The sequence below is a fragment of the Pyrgilauda ruficollis genome, unplaced genomic scaffold (genome assembly GCF_017590135.1).
Source record: "Pyrgilauda ruficollis isolate IOZ18807 unplaced genomic scaffold, ASM1759013v1 scaffold51, whole genome shotgun sequence".
NCBI lineage: Eukaryota > Metazoa > Chordata > Aves > Passeriformes > Passeridae > Pyrgilauda > Pyrgilauda ruficollis.
This window is the reverse complement of record NW_024526711.1, coordinates 4,029,806-4,057,708: the sequence shown is the minus strand read 5'-3', so window position 1 is coordinate 4,057,708 and position 27,903 is coordinate 4,029,806. Positions and strand designations below refer to the sequence as shown.

The 27,903-nt window shown below is 41.2% G+C and overlaps 1 protein-coding gene across 4 annotated transcripts in view; it reads right to left on the bottom strand.

The window, feature by feature from the left end:
• Positions 1 to 24,008, bottom strand: part of ANKRD6 (ankyrin repeat domain 6) — an 85,900-nt gene extending 61,892 nt beyond the window's left edge. For all 4 annotated transcript variants that reach the window (XM_041480384.1, XM_041480386.1, XM_041480390.1 and 1 more), the window contains exons 1-2: positions 23,867 to 24,008; positions 23,642 to 23,778 (exon numbers count right to left, since the gene is read on the bottom strand). The gene's annotated coding sequence lies outside the window, so the exon portion shown is untranslated. The remainder of the gene's footprint in view (positions 1 to 23,641; positions 23,779 to 23,866) is intronic.
• Positions 24,009 to 27,903: the final 3,895 nt, after the last annotated feature.

Sequence of the window (27,903 nt, the reverse complement as noted above, 5' to 3'; positions counted from 1 at the left end):
CACCAGTGAGTTTTCTGAGAGAAGCAACTTCTACATCATCCCATTTTTGCTAACCAAATTGCTCTAAAAATGTACATGAAAAGCTGAGCACTTGCAGCCGTTAATGGAAAACTGAGTGAAATGAAACAGTCCCACTGCTGAACCTCTCCAGTGTTAACTCTAAACCAGTACAGGTCTCACCATTTTCTACAGAGCTAAACAGCTTTTCCATTTCAGAAATAAATTTTATTCACCTTTATGTGGGAAAACTGATTTTAGTGCGCCTTTTATTTCACAACTAGAAGCATACAGGATCATTGTATTTATCACTATTAAAATCTCAAAAATAGTAAAACCTCCTTTAGCAAGCTGCCAATTGCCATTCTTCTTACAGTGGAATAAGGTGCTCTTGCACTTTAACTATTAAAGCAAAATGTGCATTTCCCATTTAACATAATCCCCTACTGACTACACCACATCACTTGTCCAGTACAGTTAGAGGGGATTTTCCACAAACTGTCAAAAAGACTTTCTCTACTTTAGGAAACATTGTGTCTCTAAATATAATGGTGTCCACAATTACATGAATAGGAAATAATCCTGAAGACCCTATTCTCCATAGACAACAGCAGTAACACATTCTGAAGTCTTTCTTAATAAGCAGCATATCCATACCCCACCATATTATCACTGAGCATATTTATGATCCCAGAAGGAGCAGTGTCCTGCCGATGTTACAACCACGATGGAAAGCACTGTGGTGAGCCAGATGAACACGTACACCAGAGCAGTTCCAGAGTGGCCAGGCCTGAAGCAACCTGGACTGTTTGAGAAGACTCAAATTAGGAGAGCAATGAGATGACAAAGATTAAAAGGTCAGACAGACAAAACAGCAAGTAGACACAGGTAGCACGGTCCAGTGACTGACCAGAATATGTATCCATATTCCAGTCCCAGGTCTGACAGAGGCTTTCTCTGTGCTGTTGAGAGAATCATTTGATTTTCCTACACTTGTGTTTCACAAGCTTTAGAGACACTGATTCCAGATTTACTGACGCATACAGTGGTACTGCAAGAATGCACTACCATCTACACCCAGCTAAATGTCTTGGAAGGAACATAAATGATGACAGTAGAGAGTAGGGGAAAATGATGTAAGGGAGGAGAAGGAAAAAACAAAGGAATGCAAAAATAAACAAACAAAACTCCCAAATAAACAAAAAAAAATTTACCTGAAACAAGGAGTTTACAATAGAAGTTTGAAACTGACTCTTTAACTCAAGATGTTATTTAAAAAATCATTAATGTTTCTGAAATACATGTTTCTGTTAAGCCATGTTATGGCAAAAACTCCACAACCCAGCACCAAGCAAGCCAGCCTCTTCCTACAGTCTATACAGATAAATATATACAAACAAGGGGTGTGTTTATGCCAGGAATATTCTCAATAATCCTTATACTGACCAATCACAATGAATCAGGGCACACGTTTTAGGAAAACAGTGTATTTAAAAAAAAAAAAAAAAAAAAACCACAAAACAAAACAAAACTGATTTGCTTTCTGAAGACTTTTTTAGGGTACATTATAAAATTGTCCATGTGGCAAAAACTTCTTCTGGCCAAAAGGTACCTCTGATTTCCCCAAGCTTCTGCCACTTATTTTCAGGAAGAAAGGAACACTGTGTGAGTGTCCTGAAAATTGGCTTTGTTGGCCCAGTCTTGTACTTTGAATGGAGCAGAGGTTCATAGGCAATGTAATTTCAGAAATTACTAATGCTACTCAAACAACCATATGCCTCTATTTTTACACTGCCCTCCATTCTTCTGCCAGATGCTTCTCTTCTTTCATTTCATCTGCTTAATGAAGCTCAGCTATTTAGGCCCCAGTGCTTTGATTTTAGAAAATTACGTAAGATACTTTATAAAAATACATTATCATTATTATTAAGAAGACGACTGAGTGCCTATTTTTTTTTTTTCTTCAAAAAAGGTAACATTTAGTTTAGCTGTTCAAAAAGGTACTTGGTGGTGCCAATATCCCACCTTGCAGAGGGTGAAACCAGACAATCTCCAGCCAGAATTAAAATAAGCACAGGATACTTACTAAGGATACTTAGGGCAGACATGGTCATCCTCATGGAAGTGTATGCGACATTTTGTCCCCATGTGGGTAGTGGGGTATTTTTTGCACTGACAAAGAAATGACAATGCAATATGGAATATCTAATAGTCTACATGATTATCTAGGATCTCACTGTACAGGAATCCAGACCTGTGGATGGTTTGATTATCCTGGCATCCCTCTGAACCTAGCAAATCTCAGTCTGCTATTTTGCTCATCCCTAAAGAATTAGTATTGTAAGACCCCCTGAAACCTCTCATTTTATCTTTATGCCCCCGTCATACTCAATGAATTCAAATTGCTAACTTGCATGACCTTAGAATACAGGCTGCTATGTGATTAATTTTTAATTTGCCTTAATCAAAACACTGAGAAAGGAAGATAAAAGTTAAAAAGCAATTTTCAAACTCACATTTATTACTGCTCTCAAGGGTGCAATTCATCTACCCTGAGGAAGCCAAAGAAGGGTGGAAGGTCTCATTTGGATGCTTTCTGGCACAGCGAGGACCACTGTGACAAAAACAGAGCACAGCGGTCACAAGAAGCTGTGCTGCTCTGGGTAGAGGAGTTACAGAGCAAATGCAACCTCCAAAAGGCATCCTCCCAACCCACCATCTAAGTTATAGAGTGCTACCACCACTTCTGAATAGAAGTGAAGGGACAAGGCTGGAAGTATCTCACAGCTGTAGGTGCTCAGCACCAAAAGCTGCTGTTACCCCCACAGGGTAAAAGGAGTTCTAAAACTGGAGTACAGCTCTCACTGCATCCACAAAAGCAGCTGCACTACTTGGGAACACAAAGCATCCCAGGCGTCCTTTAACGCACTGGGCAGTTCCCAAACTGCCTAGGGCACATGCTCAGAAGGTGAGAAAGGCCCTAAGGGTCAGTAAATGACATCAGTCAGAGTTTCAGAGTTGACTTACATGTTTCTGTCAGGCAGAGGGATTGCACTTCCACACTGCCCTGTTCTGTACTGTGTTACAGGGCAAAAGAGTATTTTCCTTTACTGATGAGATGAGCTTTTGTATTTCATAACACAGCTGTTTTTACTGACAAATGAGATTTTAAAGACAAGTTAAGCTTCTTGCATACAAAACCACCGGTAAGAGGAAAGAGGTCAGGTCCCCGCCTGTGTCAGGAAGGAAAACATTAACACAACTTTGGAGCAGTCGATTCAGTGTTAGCTTGTCTGCTTTATTTTTAATGAACCGTGAACAAGCCAGCAACTTCGACTAACAGTTAGTACCTTGACCCAGCATATATATAAAACCAGACATAGCCCGAGAACAGGTTTACCCCCAGGGTCAATCTAACCAGGAGAAAAAAGTGTTATATATTGGTTTGGCTTGACCTAATTCAGCCATAGCACAAACTGGGGCCAAATACACTGCAGGAATGATCCTTGTGCAAACATGGCACAAGGGGCAGCTGACAGGTATTACACAGGCCAGAAAAAAGGAACCTATTAATGCAGGGCTGCGGGAGAGGTTTCATAGCATGCAGTGACCCTCCTTCCTTCTGTGCCTTCCGCTGCTCAGCAAAATGACTGTGCAGGATACTGGAACAAAAGCTGTACAAGAGGGTAATGGCTTTCTGATCCACCAACTAAAAAGAGAAATTCAGCAATTTGCTTTCCAAGAGGTATCTTTTTAAAATAGTTCATGATATCTATTCTGCAGATAATAGATGTCCCTTAGCATGAGGAAATTTACCCAGGTTCTTTTTTCTCCTCTTACACTAGGGTAATGCGATGGTTCCCAAATCCTAATGTACATATTGCTTCTGATTTGTGTCTTACAGCAAATAATCACAAACACTTGCCTTCAGGGGCTGTAAAAGAAACTAGACCATTGCAATTATTTAGTTCTCACTTGCCCACATGGGTCCAAACAGCCCTCCTAACCTGGCAGTTAGTCCATCTTAACAGATGGATTCAAAGTATTTCTCTCTTTCTTCTCTGCTTACGGTAGCTGGTGAACACAGGTGGCAAAATGGCCTTTTATTCCAGCAGCAGCTAGATCCAAATGATGTCAGCATACAGTGGGTAAAGAAACACACAGGACAGACCTGGCTGATCTTTTTTAAAAGAAAAATCAAGAGATTACTTTTTACTAGCTTGAAATTTTGACCTGTTTGACCACTCTTCATAACACGAGATGAAGACTTGCAATGCCCTGTCCAATTACTCTCAAAATGAATGACCTCCTGACAAGATTTTACTGCTTCACCTATGAAGCTGAGTACCCAACACAAACCTCTTGGTGCAAACGTCCTTGGCAGCTTTTTTTTCTGAATGGTTACATTTTAATCATTGTCATCACCTTCACCAGATGCTCATTGCTCAAAAGCTCAGTCAAGGGCGAAGGACAAAAACATGGCAATGATGTAAGGGCAGCTGTGAAATGATTACTCAAGATGAAATCTATAGCGGTGTACTACTGTTGGGAGATCAGCAGTACAATTGAAAGCTACTGAGCCAAAAGTGGTTTCATCTTCAATCAGGAAAGCAGGCTGTATGAGGACCTGATTTAGTTTCCTTCAGGTTTTCAAAGCACTGTTCCAGCATATGAAGTGTGCAGCTTCCACAGACCTCCAGGCATCCCATTCCAAACCCAACTATTATGTGGTATGAATGAGATTAGAAAATATTAATCAGCATATATACTGGGAGAATATGGAAAGACTTTGCCACTTCTAAATAAAATTAATTTGTACAATGACTGTAGTATGAATCCAGTTTCAGGGCTTATGTTGCATGCATTCTACTTGCCAGAAAAAATAAAAGATACTAGTGGGTCAAAGGATGTTTTCATATGGGAATATAATTGGATCCAGTGGCAGGTTGAACACTCTTTCTGCAAGGGAATATTTACAAGAAGCCTTTTTAAAATTCTGATATACAATTTAGCTAGAAGAAAAAGTTACACATCCTTCTCTGAGAGAACAGGAGGCTGCTACTGCTATTAACTCATTTTGAGACTGCCTTAATGGCTTAATTGTGCAAGACATCTTATAAATAAGTGTCTTATTTTAAACCTGTTGTTGGGAGAGAAGCTCCAAAGCTAAAGTAATCTTTAAAGACAGGAGAATTAAGCTACTTTTCCATACAGGCTATGCAAGTTCTCTTTGTAAGAGATTTTTCACTATGCATTAATAAGCACAGTCAACAGTACTTCCAAAGAACAATGTGTTCGTGGGATAACACATAGGATAACATATTTCCTGAGACATATGTTCAAAAATGAAAAAAAACATGTTCTAGTTATTGAATTTGTCCACAAAATGATGTATGTGTTTTTCAAGAAGCAGTTCTGAAACAACAATTTATCAGTCCTCCCTTATTCGTATACCCATCAGGAGAAAGATGGTATTGTAGTATGTGCTGGCTCTCTTGAAACACAACAGAAGGTAAAACACAAACAGCAAGAATATCTACAGCAGATGATCAGAACTAGCTAACTAAAAGCACATTCTATAAGGAAACCTCAGCTGCTTCTCCTTTGGCCAGGGACAAAACAATCCCGATGCCTTTATACAAGAACAGAATGCCCAAACTTCCCTCAGGAAAAAATGTGATCTAAAATTGGATCTTTTGGAGATTCTGTACGGGTTTTCACATCTATTTGGTTTGCTAACTCAGAGGTTTTCACACGTGGTGAGAAATACCATCCACACCGACTTGCAACCCCCGGAAAGCTTGTGGCTGCACAGATGGTGCCATACCACAAAGTATTCCCAACCTGCCTTCTCTTCCTTCCTGCATAAGGACTGAGTAAGACAGAAGCCATTCTTACAGCTGCAGATCTCCCTGAAACAGAAAGCACCAAACACCTGGTACCATTCCACCAGCTCTCCTGCAACACTATCATATTACATTTTGGCTATCATACAATAAAGAACCCTCTGTCTTCATTAAATGAAGGAGGAAGTGGCAAGCTGGGGTTAGAGCAAACATCCTGCAAAACATGTTCAGTCCTGGACACTACGTCTTAAGAGATCTGCAGCAACAACACTAGGCAACAAACTAGTTTTTTGGTTTACAAAACAAAACACCCAGATCTTCAGAATGGACAGAGAATTCCTCCTCGCCACACCATTCTGGAGAAAGCGTAATATACAGCCACAAATCCTCTTGGGCAAGTGTGCACTGCAATTTTCACAATATTCAGTATTTTATGACTTAAATCAGTAGCTTCTAAGAGTCCATAAAAAAACCTAAGAAATGTCTAAGGAAAACTAAGGATACCAGCTTTGCCATGTCACCTTAAGAATAGAGCCTCACTTTTACAGTAATGTTAAAGAATGATGAAGTCCCTTTGCTGGGAGGGGAGACTGTCACCTGCTGGTCCAAGAGAAAAGAGTATTTCAGCGTGCTTGCAGGGAACCATATGTCTATAGCTCTCTTTTCTGCAGGGGTCTATCTATCTGCTTTCCATGAGGCCAGTGCTGAGCTCCCCAGCTAGAAGAACAGACTCCACATTGAATCTTCTCAGGTGGGCAAAAGCAGCAATGTTGGTCTATGACAGGACTCATTCCCTTAAAAATTAATCATGCTCTTAATACCGTATTTGCAGGGTGGAGGACAAAACTGGTCACAGAAAGCATTTTTCAAAGAGGCATGTGCTTGTCTTTTCCCCCTACATCAGTGAGCAAGGTTTCACATTAGAAATCAAGTGCAAGTGTGGTGTGTGAGTCTGGCTGGCCTGCTCTATCCCTGTAAATGTGGGAAGCTCTTCAGAAGGACTGTGCTCTTGGGGTGCCCTGCCACAACAAAACCCTCAGGGAGAGAGCAGAGAGCCCATCTGACATCTTCAGACTTCAGGGAGAAGGGAAGAGCCATCAGTGCAGCTCTGCATCAGGTGCTGCTGGTGGCATGGGCTGTCAGGGTGCCTCCCTCACAGGCACAGGGAGAAGAGGCTGCCTTGCTCTTGAAACTTGTACCCACTTCTGGTTTCTCTCCTTTCTTGCCTGGTGATGGAGGGAAGTAGCCCCATCTGGCCATCTTGCAGTGCTCCTCAACAAGCACCCTGCTAGGGCATTCCCCTTGCACTGAAAAGATCTGGATGCTTATGCTTACCACTGCATTCCGAGGTCTCCCCCTGAGATCTGAAGGGATGGCGGCTGCTGCAACTGTTCAGAAGAACAAGCAGCACAGAGAGGGAGCACAGTCTTGCCAGCCAAAGCCCTTGTACACAATAAAGAAGTGAAACACAGAACTTGGTGCAGTGTGGAAAGCAGCTGCCTACCTCCTGAGTTAGACATTTTGTCCAGAAGATTTCCGCACAAAAATAAGCACTGAAGTCTCTAAAAAGCTCACCCAGACAAGAGCTGCTGCCAAGCCAATGCACCAGCAGCCAACACAAAAAGCTGGAAGGATCTGTGGAGACAGGGCAGCTACCTTGAAGCTGGAAACTGATGGCTCTGGCAGCAATGCTGAAAGGATGCTACAGTGTTTGCTGCAGCAGAGCTGCCCACTTCAGCTTGAGAGAGAAGGAAACATTGCAAATGGAGACAACAGGAGCTCCTACAATAACTAAAGGGGAAAATATGGAACTGTTTTAGAGACACTTCTCTCTCTCTCAAGGTGTTTAAGTTAAAAAGCATCACAAGAATTTCAAAGAATGGATTAATTTCAAAGACATGTGTATGATACCCTGTCAGACCTAATGAAGAACTAAGGGTTTGGAGACAGATCTGTGAGACTCAGTTCTGCTAACTGCAAGCTTTCACAAGCAAGGACTCCTGTCGAACTAGAAGGCAGCTCCTCCATTGCACCAAGCGCCCCTTCTTGCAGTGACAGCTCACACATCTAGGTTTACATATTACTACTGCCTATTAGCAATTAGATACTATCATTTGAGGCATGAAGGCTGGGACACAGCTGCTGCAGCCCTGACCACACTCTGCACGCCACCTTGTTAAGATGGAAACTGCCATAGCTCTCCAGCTCTTACTACAGGAAAACCCTACACAGGAAAAAAAATGTATGTATGGGATTCTGACATAGCCTGGTTAAAATATACATGCAATCCAAATTCTCCTTGTAGGAAGCTCCAAGCTGAAGAATCAACAAATAAACCAAATCTTAGAATAATAATATTGTTGCAAAACAGTTTAGAATAAAAAAAAAAAATTTCATCTTACAGATTTATTCCAAGGAACTGGGTGTCAGTAAAACCTGAATATCTGTTTAAAAAGTGGTGATTTTAAAGCTGTAAGTTTTCATTATCATCTCTCAGATTGGATCAGCAAGTTCAAAATCAAACTTCCAATGTAAATTTAAATATCCCAAAACCGTGTAGTTTCAGAAGTGAGGTAATACGATTGCTGCATCTTCAGATTTAACAAACTAAGTCAACTTCCTCCGCATTTTCCCCCACCCACCCCCCTCCCTGTCAAAGCAATTCACCCCTCTGGTAATTCAGGTACGCCAGAGGGAAGTGTTGCAGGACAACACTTAACATCTCCTCCTCTCCCTGGCAATTCAAAAGAAGGCAACAAAAGACTCAGTAACTGAGAACTATTCTCTGAATGAAAAGGTCCAATTTTACAAGATTCATCACAAAGTCTCTTATTCATCAGCAGCCTTGGCACTTTTATTCTTCTACCTCACACAGACATTTCTGGAATGTATTTCAGGCTACTGGGGGAAAAAAAAAGGTAGTTCAGCAGGAAGCAGCAGAGGGTAAAGAAATGGAGAAGCTGAAATGGATCCTGTTTCTGTCCTACATAGCACAACTTCTGTCAGAAGCATCAAGCAGAGCAGGACTATCCCCTTGGTGAGTACAGTTTTCTTTTTACTTTTTCTGTTTTGGTACCTCCAGTAATACTGACAAACTGTTTACACACAAGAACAATACTTGCAATTTTGCATCAACAGTCTCGTAGCTGTTCTCTTACAAGGCATCTGAGTTCTTATATAAACCAGGTTTGGAGATTGAGAACAACAGATTTGTATTTTCATCTGGTTAGGAAAAGTTCTGTTTGAGAAGTTTCCTTCTTCCTAGACTCCATGTTAGTTTGCTGACAGACCTGCTGGGATGAGGATACACAGAAATTCACTTCAGAAGTGAAGTGAATGAGAACATTACTCTTTCTTACTCTGATTCAAAGCTTATAAAAACCAATTAAGAGATTGAAACAAAGTCAGCAGAACCAATATGGGCAAGAAATGTCTTATTCGAGTACTGAACCTGGCATCTGGGCAACCTTTGCAACAGAGTGCCAGTCTCCTCTCAAAGAATGCTTTCTCTGCATTTTCAGACACAGATCTGCTCTGGACCATCAAGGGACAAAATAATAATAATAGTAATAGTAATAATAATAATGATAATAATAATAACGATAATAACATTGTTTATATTATTATTTCATTCCTTGGATTTAATAAACAAAATTCTCTGGAGATCTAACCCCTCAGTATAATACTTAGAGAGATAGGTATTAAAACAAGGAAACAAAAATCATGAAACACATATTTTTCAGACTTGTATGCAGAATCAATGTGTGCAAAAGAACACAGTAAAAGCAAGGTATGTGCAGAAAGTTATCCCAGTTTTGATGAATGTGTTTGTTTGGGAGTGCAACAAGAAACCTAAGGAACTTGTTTGCCCCGGATTAATGTAACACCAAGGAGGAGTTAATGTAACACTAAAGCTGCAAAGCAAATCATGGAGACAGCAGGAACTGCCAGAATTAGTCAAGCGTTTCTCCCGATGGTGCGAGCGTGCTCTTGGCTTCCAGGTCATGGCTTCCACACAAAAGTGCACTCTTACCTCTCCAGAGGCTTGCCCAGTCACTGCTTGTCCCGTGCACCACACAGTCCATGTCTCCCACACAGCAGCAAATACTCAATGACGTCTTTAAGGTTTATACCACCTCTTCTCTTCTTACGGTTTTTCATGTTTAATTTCCTTTTTAAATAAAAGCCATGGAAAACCAAAACCAAATATCCAGCGGTACCCCTTGCCTCTGTGTTCTCTCATACCACTTGCCTATGCTAATGATCCACAGGACTCGCACTGAAGGGTGTTTAAAACTACAGTACACACCTCCTCCAGCACCTGAACTACAGGAATGAGTGCTAGAAGACAAAAGCATATAAAGCAGCAGCAGAGGATTGGCTAGTGGTAAGGAACATTCTTGCCACAGACTTTCACACATATATGTAAGACATGAGAGGAATGTTGGGAGTCAAGCTTTTTTTTTTTTTTTTTTTTTTAGAGTGGGGGGAAAGGAGAGGGAGGTGTTACTGAATAGTGAGAAATTACATCTAGTGGTGGAGTGCAGCATAAATGAGAACAGGTTTGGCACTTTTTGAAAGGCAGTGAAGATGCTGATAAGACTTAGAGCACCTGTTGTTACTGGTGACCTCCACATGGGCTGGAGTGGATTTCTACACCTGTGAACATGCTTACGAATTATGATTATGAATGCATAAATATAAACAGTGCAGAATGACTGTACTTGCTTTATTTCTGTGGCTGTCATGTAGTCTTGTTCAAAAGAAAGAAAGAAGTGCATACATTAACACTGGTGGGCTGATGAAAGGAAACTAAAAATGAAGACCTGCTGCCATGTTTGTCTCACTTTGTACAAGTTACAAAAACCTCCTTAGAACAGTACAGCAAACTGCTAAAAACATTTTCAGCTTTATTTCTCCAAGACAAGTTACAGGAAAAGTTTTCAGCAAACAACCAATGCTGAGGCCCTGAATGTTTATCTGTTCCACAATTTAGAACCTCTAGTCCTCTAGAAAGACCTCTAGACCTTTACCATTCCACTTCCCTTTCTCTCAAACTGTCATGCATCTAAGCAAAAACAGCCTATATTTCTAAGTGAAAAACAGGTAAATATTTGGTTATTCCATTTGCAAAAAGTTAAGCTGTTATCACCATAAAGTTGAAGAAAAAAATTTCAACAGGTAAGAGGACAATGTTTCTGTGATTATTTTTTTTCTTTACCTCATAAATCAAGCCAGGAATTCTAAAGCAATTCTCATTAAAAATGCCCCTTGGCATTCTTTGAAGACATGTGGTAGCAGGCCAGTAAGACTCACAATTGTAGATTTTGGAGGAAGAAAGAGAGTTACACCTGAGAAAAGCCACGTGCTGGGACAGACTACACAATAATAACAGCAGCAGTTTTGGTACAAGACCTTTGTTTCATTAAAACATACTGGGCTGAATACAGCAGTAGGACACATTTGCTGACTCAGACACTACAACATGAGAATCCAGGAGTAAGTTTAGTTTATGCAAACACAGTCTGAAGACAGTCCTGGCATTGGGTGAATAACATTGGTTTGAAGAAGTATCTGCAAAAAGCCTTCAGCTGCTCTAGTCCATTTCACACCCTGCCCACTCTAGTTACACCTTCTCCTTGTCCTGCTCTTAGCTGGGATAGAGCCAATTTTCTTAGCAGCTGGTTCTGTGCTGTGTTTTGGATTTAGTATAAGAATGATGTTGGTAACACACTGGTATTTCAGTTGTGGCTCAGCAGTGCTTACCCTGAGTCAAGGACTTTTCAGTGTCTCCTGCTCTGCCAGTGAGGAGGGGCACAAGAAGCCAGGAGGGAGCATGGCCAGGACAGCTGACCTGGCCAAAGGGATATGCCATACCAATAAAGCAGGTTCTGGACTTGGGGGACCAGACTAGGGACTTGATTCTCCACAGAAAGAAGACTTTGATGTTTAATGCACTCACCATTATCAATAGTCAGGGACAGAGTTTGATACCACACAGACACAGACTTTCCCTAAGTTATTCTGGAAGGAAGGCTACTATAAGTAGTAACTGCAAGTAACAGTAACTGCAAAAAGTAATCTAAATTCTCCTATAGAGTTGTCATACAACAAGGTCAAGTTGCCTTTCACAGCTGTATCTGTATAGGTGATGTTTGTGAGTAATCTCCAAACAGGTCATGCAAAGAAAACTATGGAAATTGTGATCCTCTTGCCCAGACCATTGGCAGTCATGGAGCTGAAGGATCTCTCAGCAGGTTGTGGGCACCCTCTGTGCTATCTTTATTACTTGCTAAATTCTTTGGAAGTTCTATAGAAGACTCTTCCCCACTCCATGCAGAAGTTCACTGGTGGGAATCTCAGTCAGATAACAAAAGTGATTCCCCTACCTCAGGGCTCTTTTGTTCCAACCCAACTGAACAGCCTAATTCCCAAAATGTCCTTCTTCATTCATTCTGTGCAACCCATGCAGAGCAGTAGTCTCAACTCAGCATTTGACTCATGAGGAATGCCTCCTCACCAAGCCCAAAATAAACAAAACCATGTTTCCGTCCTATCCTACTTATATTGCAAACTAGGATGTCAGTTAATTTTAAAAAGCTATGCATCAACACAAAATACTTCCAGGACAAGCAACTGAAGTTAATCTCTCTCAGCTCAGGCTATGGCTCAATAAACACATCATCTCACCTTGAATATCACATTGCTCTTCCCTGTATCTTGAGAATCTTGCCAGCTGTACTAACACAGGAACAACGGAAGAAAGCAGCTATCACAAAACCTTGGCTCTTGCATCAGGTGACTGAAATGAGCATTGCACAAGGGTGCTTTGATGTTATAAAAGGCCTAAGAAAACACCAGGGGTTTGGGGTGTATTTCTTGCTGTTTGCTCTCTTACCAAAGGGCACTTGTCATACATGCCATCTGCTGCACTGAAATGCAATACCCAATCAGGTAAAATAAAAATCTCCCACACCAGCAGGCTCTTTGTACAGATTTAAAGGATCACCACTAATATAATTTTAGGTGTTTCAAGAAACTATACTACAGAGACTGCATTTCTTGAAAGCTTCTCCTCCTGTGGGACAGAACCTCAACTCCCAGGGAAGACTCTGCCCTCATGGCTGCACACAAGAAGTCACAGGTTCATAATCCAGAAATATTCGTACTTGTGTCAGGTACAGAGAGCTGAGAGTGCAAAGTGAACACAAATTACCCCCACTCCCCCCTGACCCGCCTCTTTTCCCCTCTGTGCTCACAGGCACTGCAGGAACCCAAAGGAGCAGTCCTGCAGTGGAAACCATCTCCCTGGGAACTGAAACTGGCTTTAAAGACACTCAGCCTCTTAATGCTTGTGGATATTTCCCACAGCCTGAAAGAAAGGAAAACCTGGAAATGTGTTACTACGTGGGCTTACCTACAGCAGCTTGGTAAAGTCAGGATCCCTTAGTACAAGCACCTCCTTGGTCAGCCACTAACAGGAACCATGGAGGATGATGCTATTTGTTACATCCACCTCGGTCTCCTTAGGTTTTTTATTTGTCTTCAGTCAAAATAGATGCTTTGGTCTATTTTGAGTACTGAAAAGGATCACGCAGGTCAGTGTATCTGCTTTATAGTTAATGAATATTCTGAAATCTCAGCATATCTGAGTCTCCTTCATAATTTAAAAGAGGCCAGGTCATACAAGATTGCATTAAGACATGGAGAACATTTTATATTATCTGCACACAAAGGCTCCCCAGGTCCTAAAGAGAAATAAGAAGCAAAAAAATCCTAAACCTGATGACAGAGAAACAGAGAAGAGCAGGATCATGCTAGAGGGACATCATGTTCCTGGACCATTTTTCCAGAAACATGCAGGATTTTCCTCATGGCCATCTCCTTCCCTACCCTTACAAAGCTCAGCACCCCTGTGCCTCTTATATTTGAGGATACCCTTTTGAAAGGGATTCCATTTTCACTTCTAAAACACACAGGAAAAACACAATAAAAATCTCAAGGAGATGGCAGTTCCCGTCCAGTAAGATAGAAATAGATATTCCTTAACCATCACTCCTACCAAGGAACGCAGTTAGCCATTGTTATCAAAAAAACAGCACACTGATAAGGACGGGAAGCCTAGCAAAGCTAGAAGCACAACCAGAAAAGCCCATAAGCTACTGATGTTGGAACAAAGCGAGTTGAAAGCAGTCAGAGATGGAAAAACATGCCCCAAGATCCAAAACAATACTAGAGTTGAAGTGAAAGCAGAAAAAATAAGATTGCAAATTGAGACAGGTAAAGGCTGGAGGATAGGATGAGGAAGAAAATACTGAACATAAAGCTTTTAAAAAGCCTGAGAAGATGTGCCACAGCCATCAATCTGATCTATAAAGATGGCCTGGAAAGGTATGGAAGAGGGACACAGATCCTTCTTCATTCTCTCACAAATTCTTTCTTAAAGGATTGTCAAAAAAACCTTTTGCTCTATTCACATCTCTTCTGGGTTCAAAGTCTTGACTGAGCACTTATTAGCCACTGTTAAGAGCACAACTAGCAAAACAACAGGAAATTTGTAGGGGATGAGGAACAGATCAAGGAAAATCAGATGATTCTCTAATCAATGATACGAAAGTACTAGGACAAAAGAGGGGGGAAGATGAAACTGGGGAACAATGCAGAACTTTTAGAAGTGGCACAAAATGAAGAGAAAATGGGAAAACTAAATGGCAAAAAAGTCAAGGATATCTTCATTACCTTACAATCACAGGAGTGGCCTAATATGGCAGAAACACACATAGGTGTTTCAGAGCAGACAGGATCAAACTTCACCCCTGAGCTGTGCTGCTCCATCTCTGGATTTGCAGGTACTGCAGTGAGAGCAAGGAGGAGTTAACAGAGGAGCACTACAGGACTGAATCACACCTAATCAGGGGAGCTGCAGTTGCCACACAACCTGCAGCTCCCAGTGGGTACAGAGGAGAGAGAGAAAACTGAGGAAGAGGACTGACTCTAGTGCTGTTTTCTTACAGTTAGTCTTCCCATTTATTTTTGGCTCAACACAGGGAGGCAAAAAGGAGGGGTAAAAAGAGAATACAAGCAGATTATATATTTGTATTCTTGTTTTCCAGTCCTTCCAGAAAGGCCAGTTTTGTAAACAGAGAGAAAGCTGAGATTTTCTTTATCTTGTTAACTACTCCCATGACTGTAACACACCATGCAGAGTTCACAATTACCTCTCTGCTCAACATTATCGAAAATGCACTGCAACTTCTTTGGCAACATGTTATTTTAGTCAGGCTATCTGCACCTAAAAACACTCAGCCTTTTGTTTCAACAGCACAGACCTGCATGCTGAATTATAAAAATTGTCCAATATCATATTATCTTGGCTACAGATTTAATTTCAAGGAATATGAAACTTCACTGAAAATCATTGTACAACAAGACAAGGAAACATAAACATTCATTCCTGTCTTTTTTTCCCTTTATATTAAGTGTGAGCCTACTACAACTCCCTCTGGGAGGATATTTTTCATACAAAGCCACATTCTTTGAGTCTTATTCACATAAACAGTCATCAAACTGAATGAGATCAGCTACAGAAGCAGGGAAATCAGGTTTTGATCCAGCATTACTGATACAAAATACGACATAAAATTCAACTTTAAAAAACCAGGATAATAAGCATCCATGTCTAAACTATTTAATAATGCAAAAACAAGTTGAAGGTTTTGTTTTTCAGTTCTACCCTTCGAGATATAATACAGTAAATTAATTACAATTTTGCTACACACAATTTGTTGATAATTACCTCTCTGTGGGCCATACTGTTATTTGAATAAAAATCATAGGAATTTTTAAAACAGTCATTATTTCAGTATCACTTTATTCTTGATCCTTAATTAAGCAAGGCCTGAAAATCCCACTTGCAGAGTGTAACTGAAGTGATTTTCAAATGGTACTTGGTGAAATCTGCTAACTTTTGCATTGAACTTTTGCTGGACTCTGTTTTCCCTGGAACACCGTATCTATTTTGAGCTAAGCTTAACATATACAAACCACAAAAAACTTTTGTTTGCAGAAGAGTGGATACTCATTCTCAAAATTTTAATAATGACAACTGATCAACTGAAGGTCAATTTGCTATTTACAGGCAAAAAGGACAGACATACAACAGATACTTGCTGCTATATTGAAATTTACAATGTGACTTTATTAATAACCATCAAACTAAGACACTGCCTATATAGTTAATGCCTTCCAAAATCTCAGTACTTTGGGGAAGATGACAAGTATACAGCTCCCCAGAATGACAGAACAATCCTTCATCTTAGTGTGAAACATATTTACTAATGTCCTGAGAATTCCATCACAGTGTCATTCTCCTCTGATAACCTTCCCTGGCTTAGCTTACTTGAAAAGCACATTTAGTGCTTTTTCTACCAAGGCAGAGTATCCGTGTGTTTCATGAGAGTTACACAAGACTAAAACACAGAGCAAGTTCTCAATTTCACTGACACTCTTTATTCCACGTCTGGGAAAGACTGAGAATGGGTCCCACACAAAACTAGCTTTACACCACAGCCTCCTGAGTAGCTCAACACTTATTTCAGCCTAGTCAAGGAGAGTCTTAAATTCAAATTGTGAGGAGAACAAATACACATTTAAAATGTTGGTTTGGTTTTTTTTTTTTATTTCAAGTGCTGTGCTCAGTTCTTCTGAATGCACCCTTACCTGTTTTCTTGGTGTGTCTGCTCACCAAAACTAGTTCACTACATGTAAGTATATGCAGACATTTGCTGCATGTACAAATATGTAAGCAAATTCATATTATTACAACTTTTCAAAAAAGTCATTCTTAAAAATGGTAAATGCATGTATCTGAGTTCTGTATGCTTGGTTTTGATTATGTTTCTGTCTTCCATACCATGTATCCTACTTTCAGGATTACAAACAAAAAGAAGAAAAACTGGCACAGCTCTAGTAAATGAAGCAGCAACATCCTCCTCATTTGTATGTCTGCAGTTACAGACATGAAAGGATAAATTCTCTGAAAGAATATGGAACCCAGAAGTTTGCTTTTAAACTTCTCAACCATGTGTTGGTGGGCAGAGATAAGGGGAACAAAAAGGAGGCAGAAAAAAAATTTGGGTTTGGTTTTTTTGACCTAAAATACTCTTGTATGGAGACTATGAATCTGGAAACAATTTCTTAAAATATAAAGTTTTTTTCAGTTAAGAGACTCTGCCAAGGACCAGAGCTTATACCTGCAAATTCTGCTTTGATTTATTGATATGGCATGCTACTTACTGCAAGTATTCATACCACTCTTTTAATTCTACCATTCACTTTCCCATTGGGACCCATCTTGCTTCCAGGTAAACAAAGTGCAAAATTCTTATTGAGAAAGGATGAATAAACAAAGCAGAGCTAAATATAGAAATAGTCAACCTGTTCTGACAAGTAGGCAGAGTGAGAAGCAAAGTGAGTTACCGCAATACACGCAGGGCTGTCTTTAACCAAAACTAAATCCCAAACAGAATACTGAAACTTAAAATTTTATGAAGCAAGCTGGGATGTGATTGCAATGTAGATTAGATGGAGCTGAATGTTGATTGTTTGGACACAAGACAGATGTTTCAATTAAGCTACTTCACATTTGTGGTGATAATACACATAACCTGTTACCACACTTGCACTAATGTGAAGTTATTCCCCAATAACTCATGTCCAATCCCCAAAGATTCCCTCCAAAGGAAAGAAGGCAGACAGGAAATAAACAGTACAAGGTCAGTCTTCCCAAGAGAAGGACACTAAGCCTGCAGCCCCACAGCCATCTGCATTAAGCATACATTGTGTTCATTATACCCACTAATGAATCACAAGAGGACAGGGAAGGATTACAGCTGTTAAAAATGGCTGGTAGATTTCAATACCATTAAACACAGTCTGGTATTTGTGCTGGGGAAAAACACCTCAACTTCATATGCATAATGATGGGCTTGGGATGATGCAGGAATGAAATCCTGGATTGACAGCAGACTGTTCTTATGAAAGCATCAGCACAGTTAAAAAGCACAAAGGATGCTAAGAAATTATTACTGCAGAGAGTACAACCAAACTGATCTTTATTCAATCATCTAAGAAACTCAATTGCATCTTAGAAGTTTTAAGTCTGGCCTTCTCCTCTTTAGAAAAGTTTAGCCAAACTAGAAAAGTTTCAAGAAAGGAGAACATAAGACAACCAAAGGTAGGATAATTAAGTAGAAGAAAATCAGGTTGGAGAAATACTAGAAGAGATCAGATTAAACCAGCATATTTCAAGCTCAAAACAAGTGAGAAGAAATAACACTTCTTATCAAATATGTTTGCAACTTTCAAGCTATGTTTTAAGTTGTTGTCTTTCTTCTCTGATTTTCTCAGGCTGTTTCCCGTACACTCATGTTCCCTCCTCAGCTTGACGGAGTCACTGATTTGGATGCCCTACAAGAGTGAAAGGCATTAAAGAGAATATATGTCATCTTTCCCTGCAAATGAAACACAGCCACCTTAGAGATGAGAACTGGCCAGGCTGGCCATGACGCCATTCACCCACACCTCCAAACCAGGCTCATCATTCCTGCAGCCATGGGACTTGCTCAGCTCATGGCCACAGAGATGGAAGATCTGAAAGAAATCTCCCCAGACAGACAGTCCTGTCCTAGTCAGCAAGAGATATCCACCTCTCACTGCCTTCAACCAAAGCATGATTTGTAAAAATGGTCACACAGAGAAGCTGCTAATGTTAGCCACTCTGCTTTTCCAACTATGTCAAAAGCATCTATGTCACTTGGTGAGTTTTTGAAAATTCTTTACATTATTAGAATTTAAACAAATTAAATTTGATCCTGCTTATTTTGAGGCTAGCAGCAACTAAGACAGTCAACATCAACACCCTCTCTTTACTGAGCTGTCCTCATTCATCCCCAAATCCAGTTCTGCTTTATGAGGCATGCTGGTAATGAAGCTGCTCAACTGCAGCAGCACTTGTCTGTCAAGACACCAGGGAAAGTGAAATGGATGACAGCCTCACCCTGTGCATGCCAGGTCAGAGTTTCTTAAATCCTGGCTTCTCCAAACTGATTAAGTGTAGTATTACAGGGAAAGAAGAGAATCCAACTTGGTAGCTGACTGTTCATTAATAAAATACTATACTTCAAATTCATGTTTAAGCTCACTCCACACCTGAGTCTGCCATTCATAACAATACTTACCCCATAAGCTTAAAAATAAACATTAAACCCCACCATTAAACTTAAAAATAATAATAAAAAAGAGCACATGGAAAGAGTACGGCTGGATTTTACACAGAAGCTGTGAAAAAAGAACAACACATACTTGCAAGAATGCGGGAGCAGCTGCAAAGTCTGGAAAAAGCAAACTGATAAGAAAGTGCTGCACTTTTAAAATCTGGATTCAAACTAGAACAATAACATCAATGAAAAATCATAGATGTCAGGCAGATAATTCCGCAGCCAGAAGAAAGACACCCCCCTTCCCTCCGTCCCACAATCCTCTTGAAAGACTTCAGCCAGACATAGTCAAATCCCAAAAGTGCTCAGACAGAAAATGAAGGAAAATTACTCATATGTAAGCTTTACAAAATACTAAAAAACTGAGTTAAGCAACAGATCTGCCTGGCAGTTATTAGTGCAATTATCTGCAACAGTAATGATATAGTGAAAAGACCACATCCTGCCCAAGACTCTGAACCAGCTCCAGTTTCTGCATCTGTTGCACAGACAGATATCAAACTCTGAACAGAAGTAAATCATACCTAAAATGATTCACTGTGACCACTGTTAAAAAGTTACTAAACTATTAAGCTCACATGTAATTACCATACATTCACAGTGCTTTCTTATTTTATAAGGCTGGCTCTTTTCCTCAGTGATTGACCCAACCAAGACAATTTAGGGCACTTTAACTCAGAAGTATATTGGCACAATATAAACAGACCTAGCAACAGATCTTCCTAAGATGTCACATTGCAGATGCTGCTAAAACCAACAGAAAATATTCCTGACTGGCTTAAAGCAATTGGCATCTCAAACTGGAAAAGGAAATTATCCCACTGCAATGCAGACACAATGAAGATGTACACCCTTAAGGAACTCATTTCCATCAATTCCAAATGCATTTTCCATAATGCAAATGAAAATGCTTTTGTCCAACAGCATGCCAAGACACGCACACAAAACCTGTATCTTCAGTGGTTCACTTCACAAAGTGGATGGTGCTCAGGTGGGGAAGGTGGCAAATCATGAGAGAAAGTGTAAGGGACAGGCTGTTGGAAGAAGTTTGTTTAAATCCAGTATTTGAAGGAGGTGTGATTTAATGATTTGAAGAGTACTCCAAAAATGCTATTGATCATGACATAAGATTAAAAAGCCTAGGTTTTTTTGGCATAGGAGTATATAAATTTTTCTTCAGGATTATGGCAGTCCCACTAGGATACCTATGCTCATCACATCACACCCCAGCTACCCTGTAGCCCCAGTATGCTCCATCTGGCTGGCTTCCACACCAGATACTTCCATCCACCACTTGCCACAGATGTGCCCAAATCCCATCCCTAATCACAGCCAGATTCCCCCTCATGGCTGTGGCTTGGCTGAGATGCACCTAGGGTTTGGAGGACTAGCACTGGATATGGAGACTGGGAAGGAGAGATCCACAGAGGAGACAGCAGGAAGACACAAGTGCTGGCTGCAAGAAAGCATCTTCCTGTTCATTCCAATGACCTTTCATTTCATCTCACACATGGCAGGATCACTGCCAAGGATCAAAAGTAAAACAGTGCGAGAGCAAGCCAGCAACCTACAGTCCTGCATTATATATCATGTGCTACCTATGCATTCAATATTGCATCAGAAGTGCATCACTGAGGCTACCAAGACAACCTCTCCACATCTGGATAATGCTGTTGTACTGTATCCATTAGGACATCCAATGGGGATTGATTTATGGCAAGAGGATATACCCAACTAGCTATTAGTGGTAATGAACTAGATTGTTTCTAGCCTCAAAGTCCTGTGCAGCCTTAATGCTTCATTTATCACACACCTCTAAAAATGTAAACTAAATTGACATTCATTTCATCGTTGGTTTTTTTTGATAGCATTCTTGACTTTGGTATCAAACTACTGCATACCAACAGTACCCTTCCTGCTTCACTCTCAACACCTTCACATCTCCAACTCAACCTCAGCACTTTCCAGAAAACAAGAAAAATACCTGTCTGGCCAAACCAGCAGCACTTTGAATACAAAGCATCACTGTGTCATGCACAACCTGCGAAAGGAAGCAATACACAAAGAACATCCCAGGCACAGGGAACATCCCAGCATTCATGTGTTTGAAAGCTGTACAACAAATAAGCAAGGACTCCACACATTTATTCTGACTCTTCCTAAATTTGGAACACCTGCCTTCACAAATCAAATAAACCAAACACAAACAAAAGGAGTGGAAAAAGTTTAGAAAGAGACCAGTACACATAATTCACTGACAGGTCACAGCAAGACATGGCGTATTTCAGGATTTCACTATTCTCACAACTGCTGTCAATGAACTGTAACAAACTGTTTTTCAGCAGCACCTGCTAACAGGGAGTGGAGTAGCCAAGTGAGAAGTAACTAAGCTATTCCTAAAGGGTTCACAAGTTAGCAATGGTATGCAACAATATTTCTAGTATTGTACTATTCTGGAGACTTTTGGGATCAAAATAGCTGGATAGGAGGCAGGAAAGAAAATTAGCCCCTTGCTGTTATGAATTAAGGTCTTTCTGAAGTGCAGCTCTGCACCTTCTATTTTTAGCTGGATCATTTTTAAGGAAGTCACATAATTAATTCCCGAGTAAATAAAAGTAACTAAAAATACTTATTTCAAATTTTTATTTGCCCAAAGCAATTACAATCAATTTATGTCTTTGACAAATATCTCTATAGATCAATCTTGCCAATAAAATATGGCACCTCATTTGTGATTTTAAATAAAATACTTCCACAGGGATGTGTTGTACTGATATACCTCTAAAAAAAGATACAACTGTAAGTTCTCTACAAGTTCATCCAAAGTCCTAACTGTTGAGGGAAAAAGAGAAAGCACACATCTGAAACTAATGAGAATAAATATAGTTGTCAGTATAATTAATTTAAGAACCTGAAAGTGCTTTAAAAATGTTCTTTGGTACACCACCTATCCAAACCAATAAGCATTGTTCATCCTGTTACAGAGATTTAGTGAGTAAGGGACAGTAAGGTCTTTTTCTTTTCCATTACAAAATGACTCACTGGCAAAGTCAAACAGAGGTGAAGCTAAAGACATATGGAGAAATGCAGCTTGAGGCTCAGTTGCTCATCACCACACCCTACAAGCACCTGATTTACTCAGGTATCATTCATCTCACCTAGTCCAAGAACATGGTAAGTTTGATAATCCGAACTCCACAGGGCAAGATGCTAAGCCTGGTGCTGCAACTACATCATATCAGCCAACATGGGAGCCCATTAGTGCAGACAACTTCTCACAATTTCTGTTCCTCAAAAAAGAAAATACCTCTGTGAAAAAATCTTGAAGGAAAGCACCTGCATGATCAGAGGTTTTCACTTTATTTTTACCAATCATTTACTGGCTACTTCATTTCTTGTGTTCAAAGCCAGTCTCCTCTATGAGGTTGGTAGCACTCTCTGGGTAAATATTAAGGAGCAGGGAAAAGTGAAAACTTCCTAACTGAATACTACCTCAAAACCTCTTTTTAAATTTTATTAGTTTATTTTAACAAAAAACCAAACACACACACAAAAAAAACAAAAACAGGGGAAAAAGCAGTGACATTACTACTGCTACACAATTCCTATTTATCCTTGCAGATAGGTCCTCATGGAAAAACAGGCATTCATCATCTACATTCATCTACATACCAGGTATGTAAATACTTTATGTAGCCATCCAACTGCAGGTTTTGCTACATGCAGTGTGTTTAACTATTTTTGAGCATTTTCTGCTCAGAAATTGCTATGAAGTTCCAAAGGAGAGTCATTACACCATGTCTTGTGGTCTGCAATGCAACTGCAGATCTTACATGCAATCACACATCTCCAGAAACACTTTGTTTTCCAACTATCTGGAGAATGAAGATTACACAATACTTGAAACTTGAGCCTGCCAAAATAAGTCGTTATAAAACTAGCAGTGCAGCCTGACACATCACCTTGAAAGAAAGTAAATAACATTCTCCTCAGAATAAACCATAGACTCAAACAGTCCTACCAGGGGATCTGATCCATGGCTAACTAATGCTGCATAAGAGTTAAAAGATGCTTACATTTTTCTGTATTTGGACAGAGGTGGACTTACTGATCTTCCCAATTACTCCTTTAACATTGGTAGGACATTCTAAGTTCATTTAAACAACTCATGGGGCAAAGATTCACTGATCCACCTACCATAACTCTCCCCATGTTTTCGCTGTGAACAAAATGTATTCAGTAGCAGACAACATGTCCTTTTGGTCATGTGCATTGCAGAAGTACCAAGCACAAACCCAAGTAATCGCTTCACATATAATTATAAAAATATGAAGATATTGGTCATGTCTTTTTAAAAAAACAGAGCACTGTCTACAGCCTATGCCGTAATACACACAACACCCCAGGGCACGATAAGCTCTTTATTAATGCTTGCAATAAAAAGAACACTGCAGAACAATTACATGCCGTAGCCATGGATTTCCACAATCAGAGCTCTACCAGCAGCCAGTGTGTACTCACAGGGTGTTGAGATCTCGGGGGAGGGGGCGCGATGTTTGCAGCAAACTAGTGGAAATATTTCCAGCGGAGTTTTCAGGTGATGTCAACAACAGGAAGGATGACTGTGAGCCAGATTTCCATTTCTCATCAGACGCGGCCTTAAAAGTTGGAACAAGAGCGTTAAGACTCCTCATTTTCACCCCCAAACCTGCAATCGAACCCCTACGTCGACACGGGCTCCTGTACCTGCGCGGTATCCCGGAGGGTCCGTGTCTGCCCGGCGGGGCTGGAACACGGGAACACTTTCACGACTCCGGTCCGGGGCACTGGCTTCGCCGCGGTCGTCCCCAGCTGCAGCCCCGCCACAGCCCGGCCACCTCGCCGTGCCCGCTGCGAGGGCGACACCGAGCGGCCGCGGCGGGCGGGCGGGCAGCGCCCACAGACCCGGGCCGCCTCCGCCCCGCGGCCGGCGGGACAGAGCCCCGGGCCCCGGCCAGGAACACGGGGCTCTGGCCGGAGCAAGGCTCCACGCGGGCTGGACGCTCTCCTGGACCGAAGCTCCTTTGTAGCTTCATTATGGAAGCTGATCATAATTTGCGTGGGAGCAGAAGCGCTACAAAACCACAGAATCAGAGTGGGTCAGGTTGAAAGGGACCACAGTGGTCGCCTGGTCCAGCCTCCCTGCTTAACCAGGTTCGTCCTAAAGCACGTGGAACAAGACTGCGTCCACACAGCTCTTGTTTCTCGAGTGAGAGAACTTCCACAATCTCTCTGGGAAATCTGTTCCTGTGCATGGTCATCCACACAGTAAATAAGTTCTTCCTTATGTTCAGGTGGAACTTCCCATGCATCAGTTTCTGCCTGTTGCCTCATATCCATGTTGAGACCACCAAGAAGAGCCTGTCTTCATATTCTTGGTAACCTCCCTTTGGATATTTACACACATTAATGAGGTCTCCCCTCAGCCACATCTTCAGCAACCAGGCTCAGCTCTCTCAGCCTTTCCTCATAAGAGAGGAAAGTCTTATGAGTCTTCCAATCACCCTTGCTGCCCTCCACTGGACCCACAGCAGCTACATGTCCCTCTTGTATCAAGGAGCCCAGAATTGGACACAATAAAATTTCCCCAATTTCAGGGAGTCCAGATGCCCTTTTCCTTTCAGGGAGCCAGTCAGCAGGCTTTGAAGTCTGAACTAAAGGACAGAGAGGAACACCTTGAAAGGTGACTGTGCCTGCTTAATGCCACACCCACCCCTCCAGCTATCACAGTATCACTGGGACCTTCTGCTCACCCAAGTCATGTGTTTGTGTGGGCAATTATAGGTGAATGTCAGTAATTCACAAACTGGTAGGGAGGCAAGTTGGACAGGACCATCTGTAGACACCGGCAGAGCAAAAAGGAGTTTGTATGAGTAGGCTGAGTACAATGATAAAAGTGAGATTGGGAGAAGAAGGAGAAAACAGAAGACGAGCAGCTGTTCCCCATACAATGCTTGATCTCACAGGCACATCGCTTTCAAAGGCTGTTTCTCTAGCTTGAAGGCATTCTCAAAATGCCCTAAATGAACTGATGCCCTAAACAAACTAAACACTGAAGTATCACAGGCACTTCCTAGTTATGTCATGAATATATTCTTTTGAATGTTTTTCAGATTATTCTACTTATGCCTTTTCCACTAAACAATTACTATGGTAGTCATCATTCTGTGCCAATAGTCATACTAGAGGTTCACATCAAAATCCTTGGTGCTCCCCAGGAAAGACTGACTCACTGACTGACTGGATTTATTCTGATGCCTCCCTGATCTCAGCAAGGCTTTGTCAAAATTACAGCATTAATCTGAAGCCTGGTGGCATTATTTAAGTTAAAATGTGGTTGCTAAAACACATAAAAGCACACTGTGATTCCTCACACGATTTTGTTTGCTCATTTCCATATTTAGGATAGGCTTACTTCATGTGAATTTTATTTAATTTGATACTGTGCAAAATTCTAACGTAGGAATAGAAGTATTTCTGTGAGTAACAGTTAACATGTATGTTAAATAAGTTCCATATATGTAAAAGCTGGCAGAACTATTTTATGTTTGATCATTACGACTGAGAAACAAGATGCTAGCACATTGTCGAAAAAAGCTTTCTTGGCACAGGTCTGTCACCAATGTGATATAGTGAAATTTCATGGAAATTTTCAGTCTTTAGCAGGAACAGGATGAGACCCTATCGTGATCCTACAAACCTAGGTGCAGATAGGCTCCCTGATTATGTGGATGTCAGTGGGACAATTCCCTGTGCTTAAGTAAAATTAACCTTTTTCTAATGCAGACAATTGGTTTTGTATTCTTCTGGATTTTTTTTCCCTAGCGAGGAGAGAAATGAATCACACAGAAAGGATATAATGTCTGTGAACTGCAGGTCTCCATGGACAAAGTCCAGTCACATCTATCACTGTACATGTCATATATGCAAAGACACAACGTCATATTTACCTCTGCCCTTACTGCAAGTCCTGTGACTGAAGGCTGGGCACTGTTTCATTATGTGCACCCAGCTTCAAAGTCAAGTGACCTGACAAAAGGAAAAGAAGAAAAAGGCAGAGGGAACTGAAAACAATCTGGTAGCAAAGGGACAGAGGAGGAGCAAGTCCTGAGGCTTGTGTAGAGTCCACAACAGATTATATTGCCAAGGAATTGGCAGAAATGCTTCAGCCCTACTCTAAAAACCTGTCTGGCAATGGACCTGGAGTCTATGTGGCTTTGAACCTGAAGCTGTGATCAGGTCACTGATGTCAGTTGTGAGAAGGCTGTGGGAAGAGCTGCATTGCAACCAGTCCTCTTTTTTGAGTTTCTACGCCCTGATTCTGTATTTTAATATATCCAAATTATTCACTCTCTCACTGGTCATGTTTCATAACTCTGTATAGAAGAAATATAATACAGACATTTCTGGGCAAGACCCCCTATCCAAAGCTGGCCTTGAAACCTAACAGCCCTTTGTGCACAGAAGTGATCAGCTGGTGTGTGAGACAGATGGTCCTTCATTACACACCTGGAAACTTTCTTCCTCTTTCCATCAGTTTTCAGCAGGCTAATGCCTGTCAGGGCTGTCCCAAGACACAATGCTGAAAACACGAGTGGTAAAAAAAATCCTGCTCCAAACCTAAGTCCTAATTCCTTTTACAGGATTTAACCTCGAAAGGTTTCCCATAATCTTCTAGTACATTGTTAATCTGTTCAAGCAAAACTTCCAAGCAGGTTGATAAGTTGAGAATAAAGGCAGGCCTTTCAATAAATTTGTATATTAATAGGCAAGGGGGATTTCTCCCACCTCTGAACAGATGTGTACCTCCTTTATCTCCAGTGGGTTAGTGCAGCCTGGAAGGCCTGGCAATAAGAAGATTGTTATGCAGCACAGAGGTCAGAAAAATAATCAGCTGCAGGAAAAAAGTGGAGACTCCAAACAGAAGTCTAATCAATATACTGAATGCAAGGAGGGAGAACAGGATAGGAAGAAGCCGAAAAGAAGAAACAGAAACAGAGGAAAATTTGGTGCTGGAGAATCAGGAATTCAGCTGCCAGTCACCACAGTGGGCAGGATGGGATGACAGCCAGGGACTAATACACACACTCTCTAGCTTAGACTGGTACAAGATAAGAAGAGCAGCACTGGAAACTCCTGAGAAGGAGCCTGCGTGAGAGGCAGAAGGTCTGTCCTTGCAGAGCAGACCTGGAGGAAGCAATGGCAGGGAGATGAGGGCACCTTGGTCTGTCAGGGGCATCAAAATCTCAACCTCTTCAGAGATTTCACTACTATGTCTCTTAGTGTTCCTTATTAATCAGGTGAATTATTTCTAAAATAATCTAACCCATACTGCAAATACGTTACCTCCCACCATCAATGCCTAGCTTAACATTCTGGGCTTGCCCATGTGATGACAGTCGGCATGGAAGGAGCATGGGGCAGGGCAGCAGGCAACACTTGGCAGATGGGTGAGCTGAGCAGCACCAAGCACACACTGGTCCTGCCCATGTCCTAGAGTCTCCCACAGGCTGGAAGTGTATATAGATGATGCAGGACAGTCCCACATCTGTCTCTGGGGTTTGTGCAGGATGAGGTTGCAGGACATGATCAAGAAGAGGAGGCTCGGGGGAAACCTTACCACTCTCCTCAAACTGACTGAAAGGAGTTGTAGCCAGATAGGGGCCGGACTCTTCTCCCTGGCAACCAGCGACAGGAGGAGAGCACGTAGACTTCATCAGCCTCAGGGGAAATTTAGGTTCTAC